The sequence below is a fragment of the Euprymna scolopes genome, chromosome 16 (assembly GCF_053919585.1).
Source record: "Euprymna scolopes isolate OS-2025 chromosome 16, ASM5391958v1, whole genome shotgun sequence".
Taxonomy (NCBI): Eukaryota; Metazoa; Mollusca; class Cephalopoda; order Sepiida; family Sepiolidae; genus Euprymna; species Euprymna scolopes.
In genome coordinates this window covers 25,538,101-25,557,113 of record NC_136497.1, presented here as the reverse complement: position 1 = coordinate 25,557,113, position 19,013 = coordinate 25,538,101, and the positions used below count along the sequence as shown (strand labels likewise).

The following is a 19,013-nucleotide window of genomic DNA, read 5'->3' as shown; positions in this document are numbered from 1 at the left end:
GAACCACTTTGCAACGGCCGCCACCGGCTTTCTCTCCTTCCAACTTTAGATCAACGTGGACCCAACTACAATCAATCGTCATAACCAAATAAACAGAAAAAGTAAGAGAGAGAGAAAGAGAGAGAGAGAGAGAGAGAGAGAGAGAGAACAAAAACAAAACGGGTACATGCATTGAAGAAAGGTTTGTTTTGTTTTCTACTAAACAAAAAAAAAACAGAAGAGAAAGAAAAGAACAATGGACAAAAAGACGTAACGATAGGCTCCACCCTATTCTATTACCAAAATCATCGACTAATAGAAAGAAAAAAAAAAGATTGATACTGCCTGAGAAAGGGATTAGCCAGTGGACCACGGCGTGCCACAATGCCAGGTAATCCCTTTCAAATTTAACCATTTTCAAGTCTTTCTTTAATGACAGCATATTCACATTTAGTTCTTCGGTTTCCTTTTATCGGTAAATCGGCAGCGATTCGAATATGAATTTGAAAGTTCGTATTATTGTCATTTTTCGGATTATCTTGAGTATTATTTTCACAACATTTCTGTCGATGTAACTTCTGATCTTCTCCAGGTTTATCTTGTCGAACTCGGGAATCTTCCTGTCGAACACGGGAATCAGAACTTCAGAATTTCGAACAGAACACTTTTATTTAATCCATGAGGGCTCTCGTTCCGTCAGCCATGACTGGTTAGAAGTCCCAAGTACTTCGCAATTGTATTTTTGAGTGTCGCACGCACTAAGCATAGAACTTCAACCTTCGAAAAATGTCACTTTATAACCGATTTTTACCAAGTACTTTATCCACCACGCCATGGGTCCGTTCGAATATCTGTACAGATTCGCCAGAAAGATTCCTGAGTTCGATAAAATACACTTGAAGGTCAAACGTTATATCGATCGAAACGTGGTGTAAATAACATTTAAGATGAGAACGATAGTTTGAAGAATCCAAATAATACGGATAATCAATTTCCATCTAAAAAATTCAGAAACGGAATTTGAAAGTTGTTATAATTGTTCTGCGATGGCTGATATAAAAATGATACCCTAATCTTATTAGAACAACAGAGCTAATCATTCTTCAAAAGTACCAAAACTTTGCATGTAGAACCAATTTTTTTGAAAAAAAATCAAATTACTTGAAAAGATATATATTTAAGAGAACAACTACGATAAGGACTTGGTAAGTACCGCATTTCATGTCCAAAATTGAATTTTAATTTTAAAATTATGTTTATTTGTTTTATTGCATTTGATTTCTTTCTTCGTGCCAATCGGGCCGAGAATGTCGTAATTTTCTTTTTCTACTTGCGTTCTTTACCCAACTTTCCAGCTGACTCTTCGGTCGGATAATTTGACAATACGTTCGGCTAAGAAATATGTCAACAAGCGACCCCACGACAACGATCAAAAGGAAAGTTTAATCTTGAAGGCAAACAATGGAAACGCATAATAATTGAATCATATAAAAAAAGACAAAAGAAACAAAAACAAATTTTGAGTACCAAATAATTGCGAGAATAACGAAACAGCAGAATAACAGGTAAGTATTATTATTGGTTTGAAAAGTAAACCATAAATGAATAAAACTTTTTTGTGTATATATTTACCTACTTTACCTATTTTACCTCGAAGAATGTTGCTGGTTAAAAAAACAAAACAGAATTGAAAACCATTTTGCGATTTTGCAAAATATTTTAAAATATGAGATTATGTTCTAACGGTACTTACACAGAATACGAACTGCTTTTTCTTCTTTTTTTTTTTTTACATACGATTTTCAAGTTTAATTAGATTTTTACCGTATCTTTTGTTTATTGTTAGGCGAAAAAACAAAATAGTTATGAAAAAAACAAAAAACAAACAAAAAAACAAGCCCCCTCTCTATGCTAAGAATAGGTTTCTTAATAATAACGTTATTATTTCAGCACGGTCCGTAATCTGCATAAGTACTCTTTATGATTTACTGGCCGGTTTCGTTTTTATTTCAATAATAAAATTCGCACACTTAAGCACACACACACACACACACACACACACATAAATGCACGCAAACACACGCACATGCATATACTCGACATACCAGTGACCCGTTGGGTCACAACCACTATTGCTATACATTCTACTTTGTTTTCATTCAGAAAATTCATAAACTGTAACATTTCCTTGGATTCATCGGACTACTGTTCTCATCTTGAGTGAGATTTTCACAACGTTTTGGCCGATGTAACCTCCGACCTTCTTCGCGGGTAGCTTGTATAATTTTGAAATGTTTCTGTCAAACTCGGGAATTTGAACGGAATTTCGAGCGGCATCCTTTATTTACTTCACGTGGGTAGCGTGCTCTCGTTCCGTCAGCCATGACTAGATAGACGTCCTAAGTAATTCGCAAATGTCCAATTAATCTAAATAACACGAATAACCAATTTTTATCTCAAACATTCAGAAACATTTTTGATAAGATATTCGTCTTGTGTACCTAAAAGTAATATGTCCTTCTACTTTTATCTTGTATATTATTATTATTATTATTATTATTATTATTATTATTATTATTATTATTATTATTATTATTATCATTATTATTATTATTATTATTATTATTTACTACTATTATTACATTATTATTATCATTATTATCATTATTATTATTATTATTATTATTATTATCATTATTATTATTATCATTATTATTATTATTATTATTGTTATCATTATTATTATTAATTATTATCATTATTATTATCATTATTATTATCATTATTATTATTATTATCGTCATCATTATTATTATTATTATTATTATTATTATTATTATTATTATTATTATTGTTATTATTAGAGAAAATTTTACAGAAAGTCATAAAAACATTGTTATTGCTGATTTGAAATTCAAGGCGGGGAGGGGTAATTTATGGTCGAGATATAATGAGCTTTCTTCAGTTTTCCAGGAAGAACAGTTAAAACAAGAGACTGATGAAAGTTCAATATTTCTCTAGCATACTGTATTGGATTTGAAATCGGCGATAACGATGATTTTTCTGACCTTCTGTAAAAATTTCTTATATATATAAATATTCTGATTAAACTATTTTAAAAATATTTCTAATGATTGATGTCGTTTCAAAATGAAATCTCTTTCATCTGTATCACAAAGCTTATGAGTTTCCGCCGAATTATCTTTTTATTAATTTGTTTTCGTCACCTGAAAATGACTCGAATAAGAATCAAAATTCTTTGCCATACCTATGGACTTTGTAATATTTTACTTTATTTTATTTTGTTTTAAATGCAAAAATAAAAAAATAATAATAAATACAAAAACTGAAAATATAGCAAGAGATATAATCAATCAGAAATATTTTGTTATGTTTAGCAATGTTTGATGACATGAAAGAATGCCACACACACACACACACACACACACACACACACACACACACACACACACATATGCTCTGAAAGTGTTCAAGCGTTTTCATTGAGCTTAACCGTGCTAATAAGAAAAAATTATATATATATATATATATATATATATATATATATATATATATATATATATATATATATATATTAAACTGTTTGATTCATGTCCAGGTAACCTACATCTAAAATTTCAAGTATTTAGACCCAAAATTGGCGGAGGAGTTTAGCAGAGTCTGCAAAGGTCAATTCTTTCAACTTTGACCTCTTGGCAGCCAAATTGTCGCCCCAAAACTGATTAAAAAGCTTGCTGCATGTCTGAATGACCTTTACCTAAAATTTCAAAAGAATTGGCTGAATAGTTTGCTAGAGATCGCAAAGGTCAAATCTGTTGAACTTTGACCCTTTTGGCAACCAAATTTTCTTCCCAAATCCGATTAAAAATCTTGTCCCATGTCTGAATACACTTTATGTAAAATTTCAAATGTTTAGACCAAAAATTGGCTGAATAATTTGATAGAGGCCGCAGAGGTCAATTTTCTTTTCAACTTTGAATCTAATTTTGACCCTCTTAATATTTATTGTTTTTGACTCAAATCAAATCAAAAAGTTTAATCCAAGTAACCTACATCTAAAATTTCAAGTATTTAGACCCAAAATTGGCTGAGGGATTTGGTAGAGTTTAAAAGGTCAAATCGTTGAACTTTGACTCCTTGACAGCCAAATTTCTGGCCGAAAATCGATTAAAATTGTTTTCCCAAATCTCAATACTCCTTATGTCAAATCTCGAGTCTGTAGACTGAAAATTGACAGAGTAGTTTGGTAGGGAAATGTACACACACAGACACACAGACAATTTCACTTTGATAGATATAGATATAGATATATATGTTTAACAAACGTTGCTGAAAGAAATAAACGCTCCATAGTGTTTTCATTTTCTTGTAAATTTCACACACACATCCGCACGCAATATATATATATGTGTGTGTGTGTGTGTGTGTGTGTGTGTGTGTGTGTGCACATATCTGCATGCAATATATATACAGATATATATATATATATATATATATATATATACATACATCAGCATGCAATATATATATGTATATATATATATGTATATATATATATATATATATATATATATATATATATATATATATACATATATATATATATATATATATATATGATATATTGTGCGTATTATTTATGAATCTATTAGACTCTAATAGCCTTTACACGAATGTTCATGAATATATCACATTTTCCTTTGCAAAAAACACACATGTACTTGTCTGTTCACATGCACAAACACGTATTTATCCATGTATACGCACACATGTAGTTCCGCGGTAAACCAGATGATTAGAAATTCAATCCAGTCCAATAACGTGTATAGGTATATGAATGCAAGTTCAAAATAATAACAATTGTCATAAATGTCTGAATACTAAACTTTTCGCTTGCGCAAGGCTTGTTGTCTTTCTTTGGTTCTGTTCTGATTTTGAATAATTAATTAATTCATGCAGTTAAACACGAAATATATAAACTACAAAATCTCAAATTATTCGCTTTTAGATTTTTTTTCTACTTTCCTCTCTTTTCCCCGATATCAGCTACGAATTAAATACGTATAGAATTTCACATATTTATATGTTTTAAAATTAAAGTTAAAAAGTACTGAAGAAAAAAGATAGAAAATTCTTTCATATTTTTACATTTGAAAAATGTGATACATTGGGTCACCCACTGAGCTTGCGTTAGATTGTTTGAACCAAGGAAATAAAAAAAAGAGTTTACGAAGTCAGTTACATATAATATATATATATTTAAACAAAAACTCCCAAATGATCCGGTTTCTCTCCCCCCCTCCTCTCTCTCTCTCTGTCTCTCTCTCTCTCTCTCTCTCTCTCTCTCTCTCTCTCTCTCTCTCTCTCTCTCTCTCTGCTACGAATGAAGTTGTATTACTAGTTACATTATTCCATTTTGTTTTAATAACGGACTATTCCAATCTTTTTATCCTTTCTCTTCTTTGTTATCGCCGACTATCTAAAACGAGAGTGAAGCGAAGCTTACAAAAATAAGAGAACAAAAGTCAAGCAGGATAGAGTGAGAGAGGAAGAGAGTAATAGACAGAAACTTAGTAATTGATACGGCACTTGGTAGATTAATTGCTAATTAGAACACTTATAATTGCACTATTTTCGAGCAAAATTAGTGATGGTTTTGGCGGGAACTCTGTGATTATTTGTATTATTAACAGAGTATTAGTAATTCGTAATAAAATCATTTTAGATTGTTTACTCTATTATTGTAATGAATTTTATATATTAGTATTGTTTAGTTTTTTTATTTGTAGAGATAATCGGTATTATTAGTGTGTTATTTTCATATTCTAATATAGTTTTATTGATTATGAGAATATTTCGGAGTTGAGAGAGATAGTCAAGGTATGGTCAGCTTTTTGATGCTATTGCCCGGGTATCAGATAGGTGCATAGAGATACGTCCCAAAAGAGTTGTGGCAGTCAGACCTAAAGATATATCTTTTTCTTCATTGTTGAGATAGTCGCCTAAAGGATATTTAAATTCGTATTCGAATTTTGTTTATTCAAAGCCCTGGCCGAGAAGGAAAATTGTTGGTGATTATTAGTTAGGGTTATGACAAGAGAATATTCTTATCATTCTTTGGATTCTTGAGTATATGTCCGACACAGTTAATCAATCGAGAATCACATCACTCTATATAAAATATATATATAAGATATTAACTGATATATACTCGAGAATCGAAATAATGAAAAGAATATGCTGTTGTCATAGCCCTAGTGAGTATAAGGCTTGAGTTATTCAATCTCCTAAAATAAGTACATTATATTTTTACTAGCCTGGGTGTTTGGGGGTATGTGTTGAGCAAAAAAAAAAATGTAGTCGTAGGAAGTCACATAGCCACTACACAATTCAGGTCATTACCTTTTCAACAAGCCCTCATTTGTTAAACTCTGATCAATAGTCGCTGAGATTTGGAACTTATAAATTGCCCACAAAGGCGGTATTTCTCTCTCTCTCTCTCTCTATATATATATATATATATATATATATATTTATATATATATATATATATATATATATATATACATATATATATATATATATATATATATATATATATATATATATATTGTTTTTAAATCCCCGAAACAACGTTTCATGGTAAACAACTGATGATCCCTTGAAAAATAAATTATTGGTATTATAGTAAATTCGAGAGCGAGTTGATGCAGTGATTGCAGGTGATTAATTGACTTACTGACTAACGAATGATAAAAAATATTTTTTTGTATAGTTTTAAAGGTTAAAAACTTCCAAGACTATATATATATATATATATATATATATATATATATATATATATATATATATATATACTCGTAGCCAAATTCAATATTGAAATGCTCATATCTTTGGTTCTATGGGACGAAACTACATGAAAATTTGCAGGCTTCTTAAAGATTATAATACTATTTTATGATCCAAATTTTATGAAAATTGCTAAAAACAAAAACTATATTAACAAATCAATTAAATATGGCCAAATTTGTCTGCATGTATATATAATGTTCTGGCAGGCTAGCTTCAGTTTTGCTGCTTTGGGATGAATTTCCCTTAGGGATGTTTTTACTTGGTTGTCTCCGCGCTGTGGCCTTGCTAGGCCACTAACACACACACACACACACACACACACACACACACACACACACACACACACACACACACACACACACACACACACATATATATATATATATATATATATATATATATATATATATATATAGCAAAAATGGTAATTGATAAAAACCTGAAGAAAGTGCTCAATACTATCGTAGAGCAAATACGCGTTTTATTTTTTTATTACCGTTTTTATCTGTTTAGTTAAAATAATAAATAAAACGTATATATATATATACATATATATATGTGTGTGTGTGTGTGTGTGTGTGTGTGTGTGTGTGTGTGTGTGTGTGTGTGTGTGTGTGTGTGTGTGTGTGTGGTTATGGAAGTTTCTTCAAAACTATTTTTAAAAAAATATTTTGTCAGTAAGTTAATTTTTTTACCGTTTTGCTAAAGAGTTTTATTTGCATGAACAAAAAAATAGTACCATAGTAATATGTTTTTAAAGGGATCATCAGTTGTTTACCATGAAACACAGTTTCGGGGATTATATATATATATATATATATATATATATATATATATATATATGTATATATATATATATATATATATATATATATATATATATATATATATATATATATATATATATATATATATATATATATATATTAGTGTTGGGATGATTCATCGGTAAATCGGAAGTTTGGGGGTATCAGGATCGGAAAAATTTTAGCTTAAGTTTTTTTTTTTTTTACACGGTGGTTACCACTTATCAAGGCCCGGAAGCCACTCAGGGATAAGGGTTATTGCAAGTACAGTACGTTAGTGTGGAGATTTGATGAAGTGTTTACTTAAGGGGGCGGTTCATTAGGATTTGTTAACGTTGGACTTGAAGACATCCAAGTTGTAGTCAGGTGGGAAGCAGGCAGACGGAACAGAGTTCCACAGGTGTGCAGTTCTAAGAAAGAAGCTTTGTTCATGGAATCCACGTTTTGATTTAGGCACAGATAAAGAGTGGGGAAAATTTTTCACAGTGGATTCAGCTAGACGAGTGTTTTTCGTGAAAGATTGGCGAGGGGGGACCAGAGATTGGAGTTCAGACGAGCACCTGCCATGGAAATAACGATAAATGGTTTCAAAACGAACGATCCCTTTAATTTTTTTCTTGACAAAAAAATGAAACAAACACATATATATTAGAAGTTGTTCATTTACAACATAAGACTAAGGGCCACAGAATGGGTTATACATCCCATTCCCAGATTTAACACTGATTTTCAGAATCTAATTCATTTCTTGTTTTGGTCAATTACTCTAAATAAAGTAAATATTCGAGAGTTAATTTCCTTTTGTAAACCTTTCGCACATATTCGCTAAACGTTTATATGATTTCGCTAAGGGAGTTCACACTTGATTATTAAGAGATTTAAAATGCTCTGGACAAGGTTTTTACATTTCCTTGACACTGACTGGACACTTGCTGTCTGTCATCAGATTCTTCTGAAATAATTAATGTTTTATGGTACTTCTTCTTCAAAAAAACAAAAAAAAAAGATGAAAAACAAATACATGTTACCAAAGACAATACTCTTTTATCTATATGAATACGTTTATTTGTGTCTAAACTTATTTTAAAGCGTATTTTTATTTCAAACAAACTTAGTGCCTGTTGAATTAGAATTTGCAAAAATGTCTTCCCTATAAACGCTGCACAATGACCCTTAATAACCGCTTCAAATCGAAAATTAGACAAATGTTGGTAGAAACACATAACATAAATGTCACCAATCGAGTGAAAATGTTATATTCTACAAGTATTTTGTTTAATTTTCGATTTTTGGGCGATTAGACAAGAATAAAATTAGACAAGAATAAAATTATTTTCATTTTGCGTTAAATTTTTATGTGCGAAACTGATTTCTAGTCGAAATTCTAAAATATTCTTTTATCTTTCTGCCACGTAATAATCTTAAAAAACACAAGTAGATTCTCATTTTGGAGAGTGATTTAGCTAAAAGCGTTGGTTATTTGTCGTTGGTTATTTGTCGTTATTATTATTATTATTATTATTATTATTATTATTATTATTATTATTATTATTCACCATAACGCAAAATAATCTAATAATCGACCAAATCTTTATGATTACCGAAAAAAAGGTAGAGAATTGTTATCAGACACCCTCCCAATGTTAAGAATGGTTTTCTTAATAGTAACATTATTTAGAAACCTATTCTTGATATAGGACGGGTTTGTTAATTATTCTGTTCCTACACTGTTTTCTTATTTTGCATACTAATCGTCGATTCTTTTTAACGAACATTTACGAACATTTTAAATAGCATGAACGATGAACAAGTGCGTATGGGGTTTGATTTAAAAGAAACACAAATCTTGTCCCACAATATTTAATTAATTACAAAGAAAAACATTCAGAAAGATCTACTCTTGCAATATACGCTCGCTCCCTAAGTGTACCTTTTGTTTTGCAAAATTTATGCGGACATTACACGGGAGAGGTACAGTCATGTGAACATTTTTAAAAAGCACCAAATCTCTAATTAAATGTTTAGAAATTTTAAAAGTATCGGAATCGGGAATTTAGAAAAGAATCGGTAATCGTATCAGAATCAGGAAAAATTCTGGAATCGTCCTATCACTGGTATATATATATATATATATATATATATATATATATATATATATATATATATATATATATTGTGTGTGTATTTCGGCAACATTTTTTTATTCAAGCATACATTATTATATACAATGGAGATACTTTGCTGTATGTTTCTCTTTTATTTTTTTCGAAAAACAAAGAAAGAATCATAAAGCAAAGTATATCCCTCGTATTTAATGTCTGCTTGAATATATATATATATATATATATATATATATATATATATATATATATATATATATATATATATATATATGCATATATAATTCCCTCGTGATATGGTTAAAAATTTTCACTGAACACAGCAGTTTCTGCACCATATTAATGTTGTATTATAAAAATTAAAATCAACATATAATACTAAACCTTATGTCTAAGATCCTTATTCTAATTTTGATCAACATCCCTACTGTAATAATTTTCATTCGAGACAATTTCTAAATTACAAGGCGAAATTTGTTTTAAGAGCAAATCGAAATTGAGGGAATCTTGTCTAAGTAATGTCTTATAAATATGGATACAATTTTAAACAAATCTGAAATATTTGAATTTTAAAATGTGAGCTTATTCCCATATTATGCCCTCCCATCTTTGAAAATACACCTAAGACTGTAATTGCTGAAATATTTATTAATTGATATCTTAATATCTATCGTGAAAATTTCACAAAAGTTGAAACTAGCTGAATTTATTACGAATATCTTCCACCCGTTCTTTTCTTATTTCGCAGAAAACTATATAAAATTTGATATGGCCCAGGTTTCGCACACTTAAGCTTTGCAGCTAATTTCAAAAATTCATAACGATTGGTTAATTAGTTTAGGAGTGAATACCGTACATGTAAATCTATAAATATATACGCAGACCTAATTTTATATAGAACAAAGATATACATAGTATGATACTATGCAGATACATTTCTATTTCATTCCTCAAGAAATTCACTCGGCTACACACGCATATATATATATATATATATATATATATATATATATATATATATATATATATATATATATATATATATATAAGTGAAATTGTCTGTGTGCGTGTGTTTGTGTGTGTCTGTCTGTTCGTGTACATTTCACTACCAAACTACTCTTGTAATCCCGGTTTGAGGTAGTTGTTTGTCTATCCACACGTATGAAACAGTGAAATAGTATTATATGTGTATGACTATATATATAATTTGCCTGTCTGTTTGTGTACGTTTACTTACTTACCAAACTACTCTGTCAATTTTCAGTCTACAGACTCGAGATTTGACATAAAGGGTATTGAGATTTGAGAAAATCTTTTTAATCGGTTTTCGGCCAGAAATTTGTCTGTCAAGCGGTCTAAGTTCAATGATTTGAACTTTGGAAATTCTACCAAACTCCTCTGCCAATTTTGGGTCTAAACACTTGAAATTTTAGATGTAGGTTACTTGGATCAAACTTTTTAATTTGATTTGAGCCGAAAACAATAAATATTAAGGGGTCAAAATTGGGGTCAAAGTTTTAAAAACATTGAGCCCTGCTGTCTCTACCAAATTACTCATCCAATTTCTGGTCTAAACATTTGTACTTTTACATAAAGTGTAATCAGACTTTTTACCCAGTTTTTGGGTGTAAAGTTGGCTGCGAAGACGTCAAAATTGAAAAAGTTGACCTTTGCAGACTCTATCAAACTCCTCCGCCTATTCTGGGTCTAAACACTTGACATTTTAGATGTAGTTTACCTGGACATGAGTCAAACTGTTTAATATATATGCATATGCACATAAAGTTATGAACAGTACAGAGGGACCGAGCAAAGCCGGGCTGAACTGCTAGTATATATATTTATATATATATGTATATATATATATATATATATATATATATATATATATATATATATATGTACAAAACAGCTCCGTTCAATCTTGTCAGCAGATTATGTATACCCACCGAAGAGTGCCTGCGCATTAAATTTTTGTGGCAAGAGTTGCGCAATCTTCAGCCACATCTCTCCTAAGTCGACATTGTTTTAATCCCAGTTGGAATATATAAGTTCCAGACGACCTGAAACAGCGGAGAGCAGATAGAACACATACAGCGCCTAACGTTCCCAAATGGTGACCCATCTGGTACTGGTCAAACTCAATGTTGCATAACTTCGGTGACCTGCCGAGAACTGGTGTACCAACATGATTATGACACCTATATATATACACACAAGAGTATAGTGTGCGTGAGAGAGAATGTGTATGTGTGTACACACACATACTCTATATCTCTCTCTATCACACACACACACACACACACGCACACATATATATATATATATATATATATATATATATATATATATATATATATATATATATATAATTATTAAACTCAAATGATCTTGTAACGATGTATGTAACCCACTTTCCGCTTTACGACATCCGGTTGCGCATGCGCGCATAAACTTTAACCCATAACAACGTAAATAAATAAACACAAATCCCTTTTTTTGCAGATTTTGACCTGCGCACTGAAATATTAACTTTATTATTTCGAAATTATTATTTAACATGGGAAGAGTGGGGTTTAAAATAACTTAAACGTAATACAGAATTAACGATGTAAAAAAACACAGATAGTATTAACAATTGTTTATTTGGATAATTTAAACGCGAAAAAAACAAAAACAAAAGTACAATTAGGACGCTGAAAATTTACGTAATTATTTCGAAATTATTATTTAACATGGGAAGAGTGGGGTTTAAAATAACTTAAACGCAATACAGAAATGAACGAAATAAAAAAAGCACATATATCAAAATTTTTATTTAATTATAATAAGCATTATGGTATCTGTTCAGTGCACATTTACCTATAAATATGGTCGACCACTTATAATTCAGTAAATGTAAATGTTTTTTTTTCAAAAATAATCAATTATAATAAACAGAACGACTCATAGAAATCTATCTATATTCTTTTTTCATTTTAATATACTTTCATTGAAATATTTCTGTTATGTCAAAAAAAAATATTTTCTTTACGTCACAAGTGTTATGCTCATACATGAATTCCATAGCTAATATAACATACTGACCCAACGGGTCACGGGGAGTCTAGTATATATATATATATATATATATATATATATATATATATATATATATATATGTGTGTGTGTGTGTGTGTGTGTGTGTGTGTGTGTGTGTGTGTGTAAGGCAGAAGAAATAAGGATAAAAGTCCATATTAATTTTATTTTAGAATTATAAAATTTTTATGTGGTTGAATCTTTATACAAAGAAATTCTAATGCAGTTTGCCGCCTCCAAATCATCACATGACGATTGGGCGATTTGAATGAGGCTCAGCGCCTTTTGATTTACACTGTTTTTTGAAACCATGGCAGTGAAGATCTAATTATATGAAACATAAAAAAAGTGTCTAAATAAATATGTGTGTGTGTGTGTGTGTGCATATATATATTATTGTTACTACTAGTAGTAATCTAGTCAAAAAGACAATTATCAGTAAATTGTGTTTGCTATTCAGAAAAAAAAAATGGGGTACACAAAATATCATAAACGCTTACAAAAAGTCTAAATACCTGCACATTCACCGCAATCAATTCTGACCCACATCTGGCATCAATTGAAATGAATGGCTCTCTTTATCTGTGCCTAAACCTAAACGTAGATTCCATGAACAAAGTTTCTTTCTCAGAACTGCGCGCCTGTGGAATTATCTTCCGTTTTTCTGCTTTCCAGCTGACTGCAATATAGTTGTGTTCAAGTCTAACGTAAACAAGTTCTTGATGAGCCGTTTCACTTGTTAACAAATTTTCCGAATTTCCATTACCAACAATTACTATATTATCCAATTTCTACTGTACACTTTTAACCCTTATCCTCGAGTGGCCTCTTGGCCTTGATAAGTGGTGATGCCTATGTAAAAAAAAAAGCCGAAGAAAAGCAACGTGTAACCGTATTCATTTAATTCCTTTTTACTTATTTGTATTTTTTTTTTCATTCGAACGAAACATAGTTATGTTAACCCTATTCACTTGAAGTTGAAAGTTAAAAATACGACAATCGAATTTTGTTCATTTTTTGCGTTCAAAATAGTTATACTCGGTCAATGAAACCAGCACACACACACACACACAAACACACACAAACACACACACGCACACAGAGAGAGAGAGAGAGAGAGAGATACACACACACACAGATAACGTTAAAAAAATTACAGCGCGTTGTACTTTATGCCAAATTGATGGTTGAATATGATTACATTTGTGCTGATTTTACATTAAATACTAATTCCTATTAATCTTCCACTGTTCATTGAACAGATGCCATAATACGTAGTTCGCTACACTTCATCACAACAAAGATCCATACAACATTTCAGACAAATAGGCCAATTAGTTTCGGAGAAAACTTTTAGCTTAAACGTGGTATTATGGTGACTGATTAGTCCATATTAATCCATAACTGTGTACCAAATAGTGACATAAAACTTAGTTCGCTGCACCTTATCATGAAAAAGGTCTATGCAAAATTTAAGCAAGATCGGCTCAGTAGTTCTCGAGAAAAAGTAGACCAGACAGCCAGATACAGGCTCCGAGAAATATAATATAAATATATTTATATATTTATACACATACACACACACACACACACACGCACACACACACACACACACACACATATATATATATATATATATATATATATATATATATATATATATATATATATATATATATTTATTTATTTACGTACACGCATACGCTAGCAGACCGCCGGCATTGCCCGGTCGTGAAATACGCTTAAATATGATATTTTGATTAATGCAGATTTCATATTCATTGCTATATTACATTGGACGCAATATATAGTAATGATTAAAAAATTAAAAACAAAATGACTTGTGCGCCACTACCGAGAATCGAAACCAAAACATTTAGCTACCGATTTACTTTTTCCTTTGACGTTAATGCCTGAGCTATGAAGACATGTTTGCTACAAGGCTAAAGATTAAAACATGAACCAATAGCTATTACGTTACGCATGCATAATCATGATGCCGTTGTTCGACCTTCACCTGGAAATTTTCATGTTTTTAATTTTCATACTTTTCCCCTTGGTTTCCCCGGCTAAAACCCAAATATAAAGTTTCGCATGGATTCGAATACGCTATACGTGAAGTTTCATGTCTGTAGACCAAAAACTGACAGGAGTTTGGTAGGCAACATTTAATAAGCAAATATATATATACGTATATATAAATATATATAGAAAGAGTTTTGTGTTTACGCAAACATTACGCAAGTATAAATCATATAGAATTAATATACTTACAAATCATATAGCATGAATATACTTACACGTAATTGTTAGCTAAAGATGATCATCCTATAAGAAAACCGAAAAAAACTAATAAGAAATTAATTAAAATGGATGTTTAAAAGAATATGCAAGTTTTGAAGATGAATGCAATTCCACGCTCATATATAACAAAGTTGTATTTTCTTTTTAAATAAATAATAAATAAAAAAGAGGCTTGCCCTTTTTCTGTTACCGGGATCAAAGTGTAGTATTTGTTCCGACAGATACTACAAGCAAAACCCCTATGTGAGGGCGACCCCACAGATAAGACCTTCATACCAACAGTCACTATTTAGCTCCCATTTCCCACCCATCGGGAGCTGGTCCCCTTTTCCCTCCCCCTCCCTCTCTCTCCACATTAAAAAACGGCCTTGTGCTTAATTTGCTCAGTGGGGAAGCAAATAAATACATACTGCAAGCAAAGACCATATGTGGGGAAACCCCACATATAAGACCTTGGTCAATGTAGGGGCAACCTTTCATACCAATTGTCACTATCCAGCTCCCCTACTCCCCGGGGAGTTGGTCCTCATTTCCCCTTCACTCCTCACTTTAAAAATCGGCCTTGTGCCTAATTTGCTCGGTGGGGAAGCAAATAAATACATTAAATAAATAGAAAAAAGGGATTTTAATATGAATATCAATACAAAAAAATGTGTAGGGGTATAGATTATTATTTCCCTATAAATGTATATAATTATATATATTTATATATTCGCACACATCTATTATATATATATATATATATATATATATATATATATATATATATATATATATATATATAGTAAGTTATAAAATATGTATGGCAATTAAGCTACACAGAATATTCCGCGTTTCATCTACGCTAGGATCCATCAGGCTATGCTTAATTGCCATGTATATTTTATAACTTACTATCTAGCTTTACCTACGTATTGAGCACTTTTGAAGTAAATACTTAAAGTTTACGCATAAATTTATACTTTACTATATTAATTTTATGTGAGTAAATGAAGTATATATATATATAAACAAATCGCGCATAATATTTCAGCTTGCATGAAGATTCTCATATATATATATTATATGTGCATGTATATATTTGTATATATTTATATATACGTGCGTGCGTGTACCCTCGCGCACAAACTGATGTGAGAGTTTGTATGTGTACGTATAAATTTAAATATACAATGTGTTTAATTGACGTATCCGTATGCAAGTATAAATATTTTTTATCCAAGACATTTATAAATATTTATAACGTCAATCGAAAAAAAAAACGTACGTTTTATAATTTCCATTCTCGATGTAGATGTGAATAGCAAATAGATTTGGCAGTCACACACAAAGCATAATACCCCCTTGCAGAACAGAGGGGGAGGGGCAGAGAGGCGAATTGGGAAAGAGGGCGGGTGGGAAGGGGGTGTCAATGGGCGGGCATACTTATTAATAGATCTAGCATTTAAATAAAGATGTATTAGTTGTGATAGAATTTATTTACGTTTTTGCTATATTTTGTTCTCTTTTTAATACTCAAAATATTATTGCCAAAATGTTCAAATTGATTTTTCCCTCCGTGTGAAATCGATCGTCGTTATTTGTTTACTGCATGCTTCTTTTTGATTGGTTGCTTTAATAATGGCATCTGATACCATTCCTCTCTTTCGACTTCGGCAAATACGTCACAGTTTGTTACTGTTTGTTACTCTTTCTAGAATGTCCAGTCTAGATTTCGATTATTTAACATCTCTATATCAGTGTCGTCATTTGAAATAACTCGTGTTCGTTTTCACTCCTGTCTCCCAATATTTGATAAAATGAAGGGCTACTTGTGACCCGTTGAGCCAGCGATGATCTTTTCGCCTCCATCGTTCCTCTTTCTCAAAGAAGAGACGTTTCGAGTGTATATCCCTGCTCTATCGATATTTTTATAATAGGTGCTCCAATCTCTGGTCCCTCCCCCGTTCGCAACAAATACTCGCTTAACTGAAAGAACTGCCAACAACTTTCCTCACTCTCTATCTGAAAAAAAATAAACGTAAATTCCATGAGCAGAGCTTCGTTTCTTAGAACTGTCTGTTACTGGTACTCAATACCATAGTGTTGCTTCCCTACTGACAAAAACATGGTTGTCTTCACGTCTAATGTGAATAAATTCCTGTTGAGTCTCACATTTAGATTATCTAGCTCTGCGTAAGTTCCACCATTACTGCTTATATATATATATATATATATATATATATATATATATATATATATATATATATATATATATATTTATATATATATATATATATTTATATATATATATATATATATATATATATATATATATATATATATATATTATCAAATATATTTTATATATATATATATATATTTCTCAATTTCTCATTAATTAATAATCATATTTTTACAAGAATTACAAATTTGGATTAATTGGATTATTCGAACTACCTTTCTCATCTTTCAGTGTTATATTCAAAACGTCTCGGCCGATGTAACGTCCGACCTTCTTCAGGTGTTTCTCGTCGAAGAAGGTCGAAGATTACAAACAAGGTAAGAACAAAATAATTCAAGGATTACGAACTATCAATGTTCATCTTAAAAAATTCAGAAACAATATAAGAATTAAATTTTTCTTGAATTTCGGGCCAAGATCAGAGTGTAGTATCTGTTCAGATGCTACACTTCACCTTTTTCTGTTCTCAGTCAGCGGATGAGAAATCCTTCATGACTGAGAGAATTTTAAATGTGGAGAGGCAAGTAAATAGGAACAATATACGAATGAAAATCAGAATACGTTGTTATAAGATAATAAATTCCCCTCTCTTCCCCATCGCTGTATCTTCCCCTCTGTATCATTTTACAATTTAATTATTTATACCGTTTCGTTACAAAGTCAATGTCATAACACATTGTGATGTCATAATAGTCTTTCTCTTCACCCCCTCTCTCTCTCCCTCTCTCCCTCTCTCCCTCTCTCTCTGTCACATACACACACACACTCTATCTCTCCCTCTCTCTCTACATTTCTCTTTATCTCTTTTTTTTCGCTCCCCTCTCCCCTTTGCCATTCTCTCTTCTTCTCTTCTTTCTCTGACATTCCCCTCTTCCTCCTCATCTTTCTACCCCTCCCTCTCTTTCATGCAATTTGAATCTGTGCAATCTTGTGACGTGTGACTAGCGTTAAAATCTCATTAACATCAGAGATAAACAAAGTGGTGGGGAAGGATCCATTTTCTACCGGGGTCCCCTTTAAAGAAATAAACATACATATGACTCCCCACCCAGAATAATATATATATACGTAACGTATCATTCCTGTCAAATTTCAACTTTGTAGGTCGAAAGTAGTTAAAAGGCAGACTAAGCCATATAAAATCAAACATGGCGCCTGTCTGGGAATAAATACCCGTGTGGTTTCGGCAAAAAAAAAATCCATCTAAAAGAACGTTTTATAAAGTAAGTTTTCAATTTTTTGGATATTTTTCTGTTTTTCTGATCCTGGTCCTAGAAGATTCAAGATATGCTTGAAAATAGGAAGTGTGTGGACAAATTGATAAACGGCCGGCAACAATTGAATGTCTACTGGATATATATATATATATATATATATATATATATATATATATATATATATATATATATATATATATATATGTGTGTGTGTGTGTGTGTGTGTGTGTGTGTGTGTGTGTACTGGAAATATATATATATATATATATATATATATATGTATATATGTGTATCTATGTATATATGTGTGTATATATATGTATATATATATGTATATATATGTATATATGTATGTATATATATGTATGCATATATACCTGTATATATATATATATATATACGTCTATATATA

General features: G+C 31.0%; 1 long non-coding RNA gene across 1 annotated transcript in view; it reads left to right on the top strand.

The window, feature by feature from the left end:
- Positions 1-206: 206 nt before the first annotated feature.
- The window catches only part of LOC145296254 (uncharacterized), a 248,261-nt gene continuing 229,454 nt past the window's right edge, over positions 207-19,013 (top strand). Inside the window, exon 1 of the long non-coding RNA XR_013869979.1 lies at positions 207-370. This is a non-coding gene — a long non-coding RNA (uncharacterized LOC145296254). The remainder of the gene's footprint in view (positions 371-19,013) is intronic.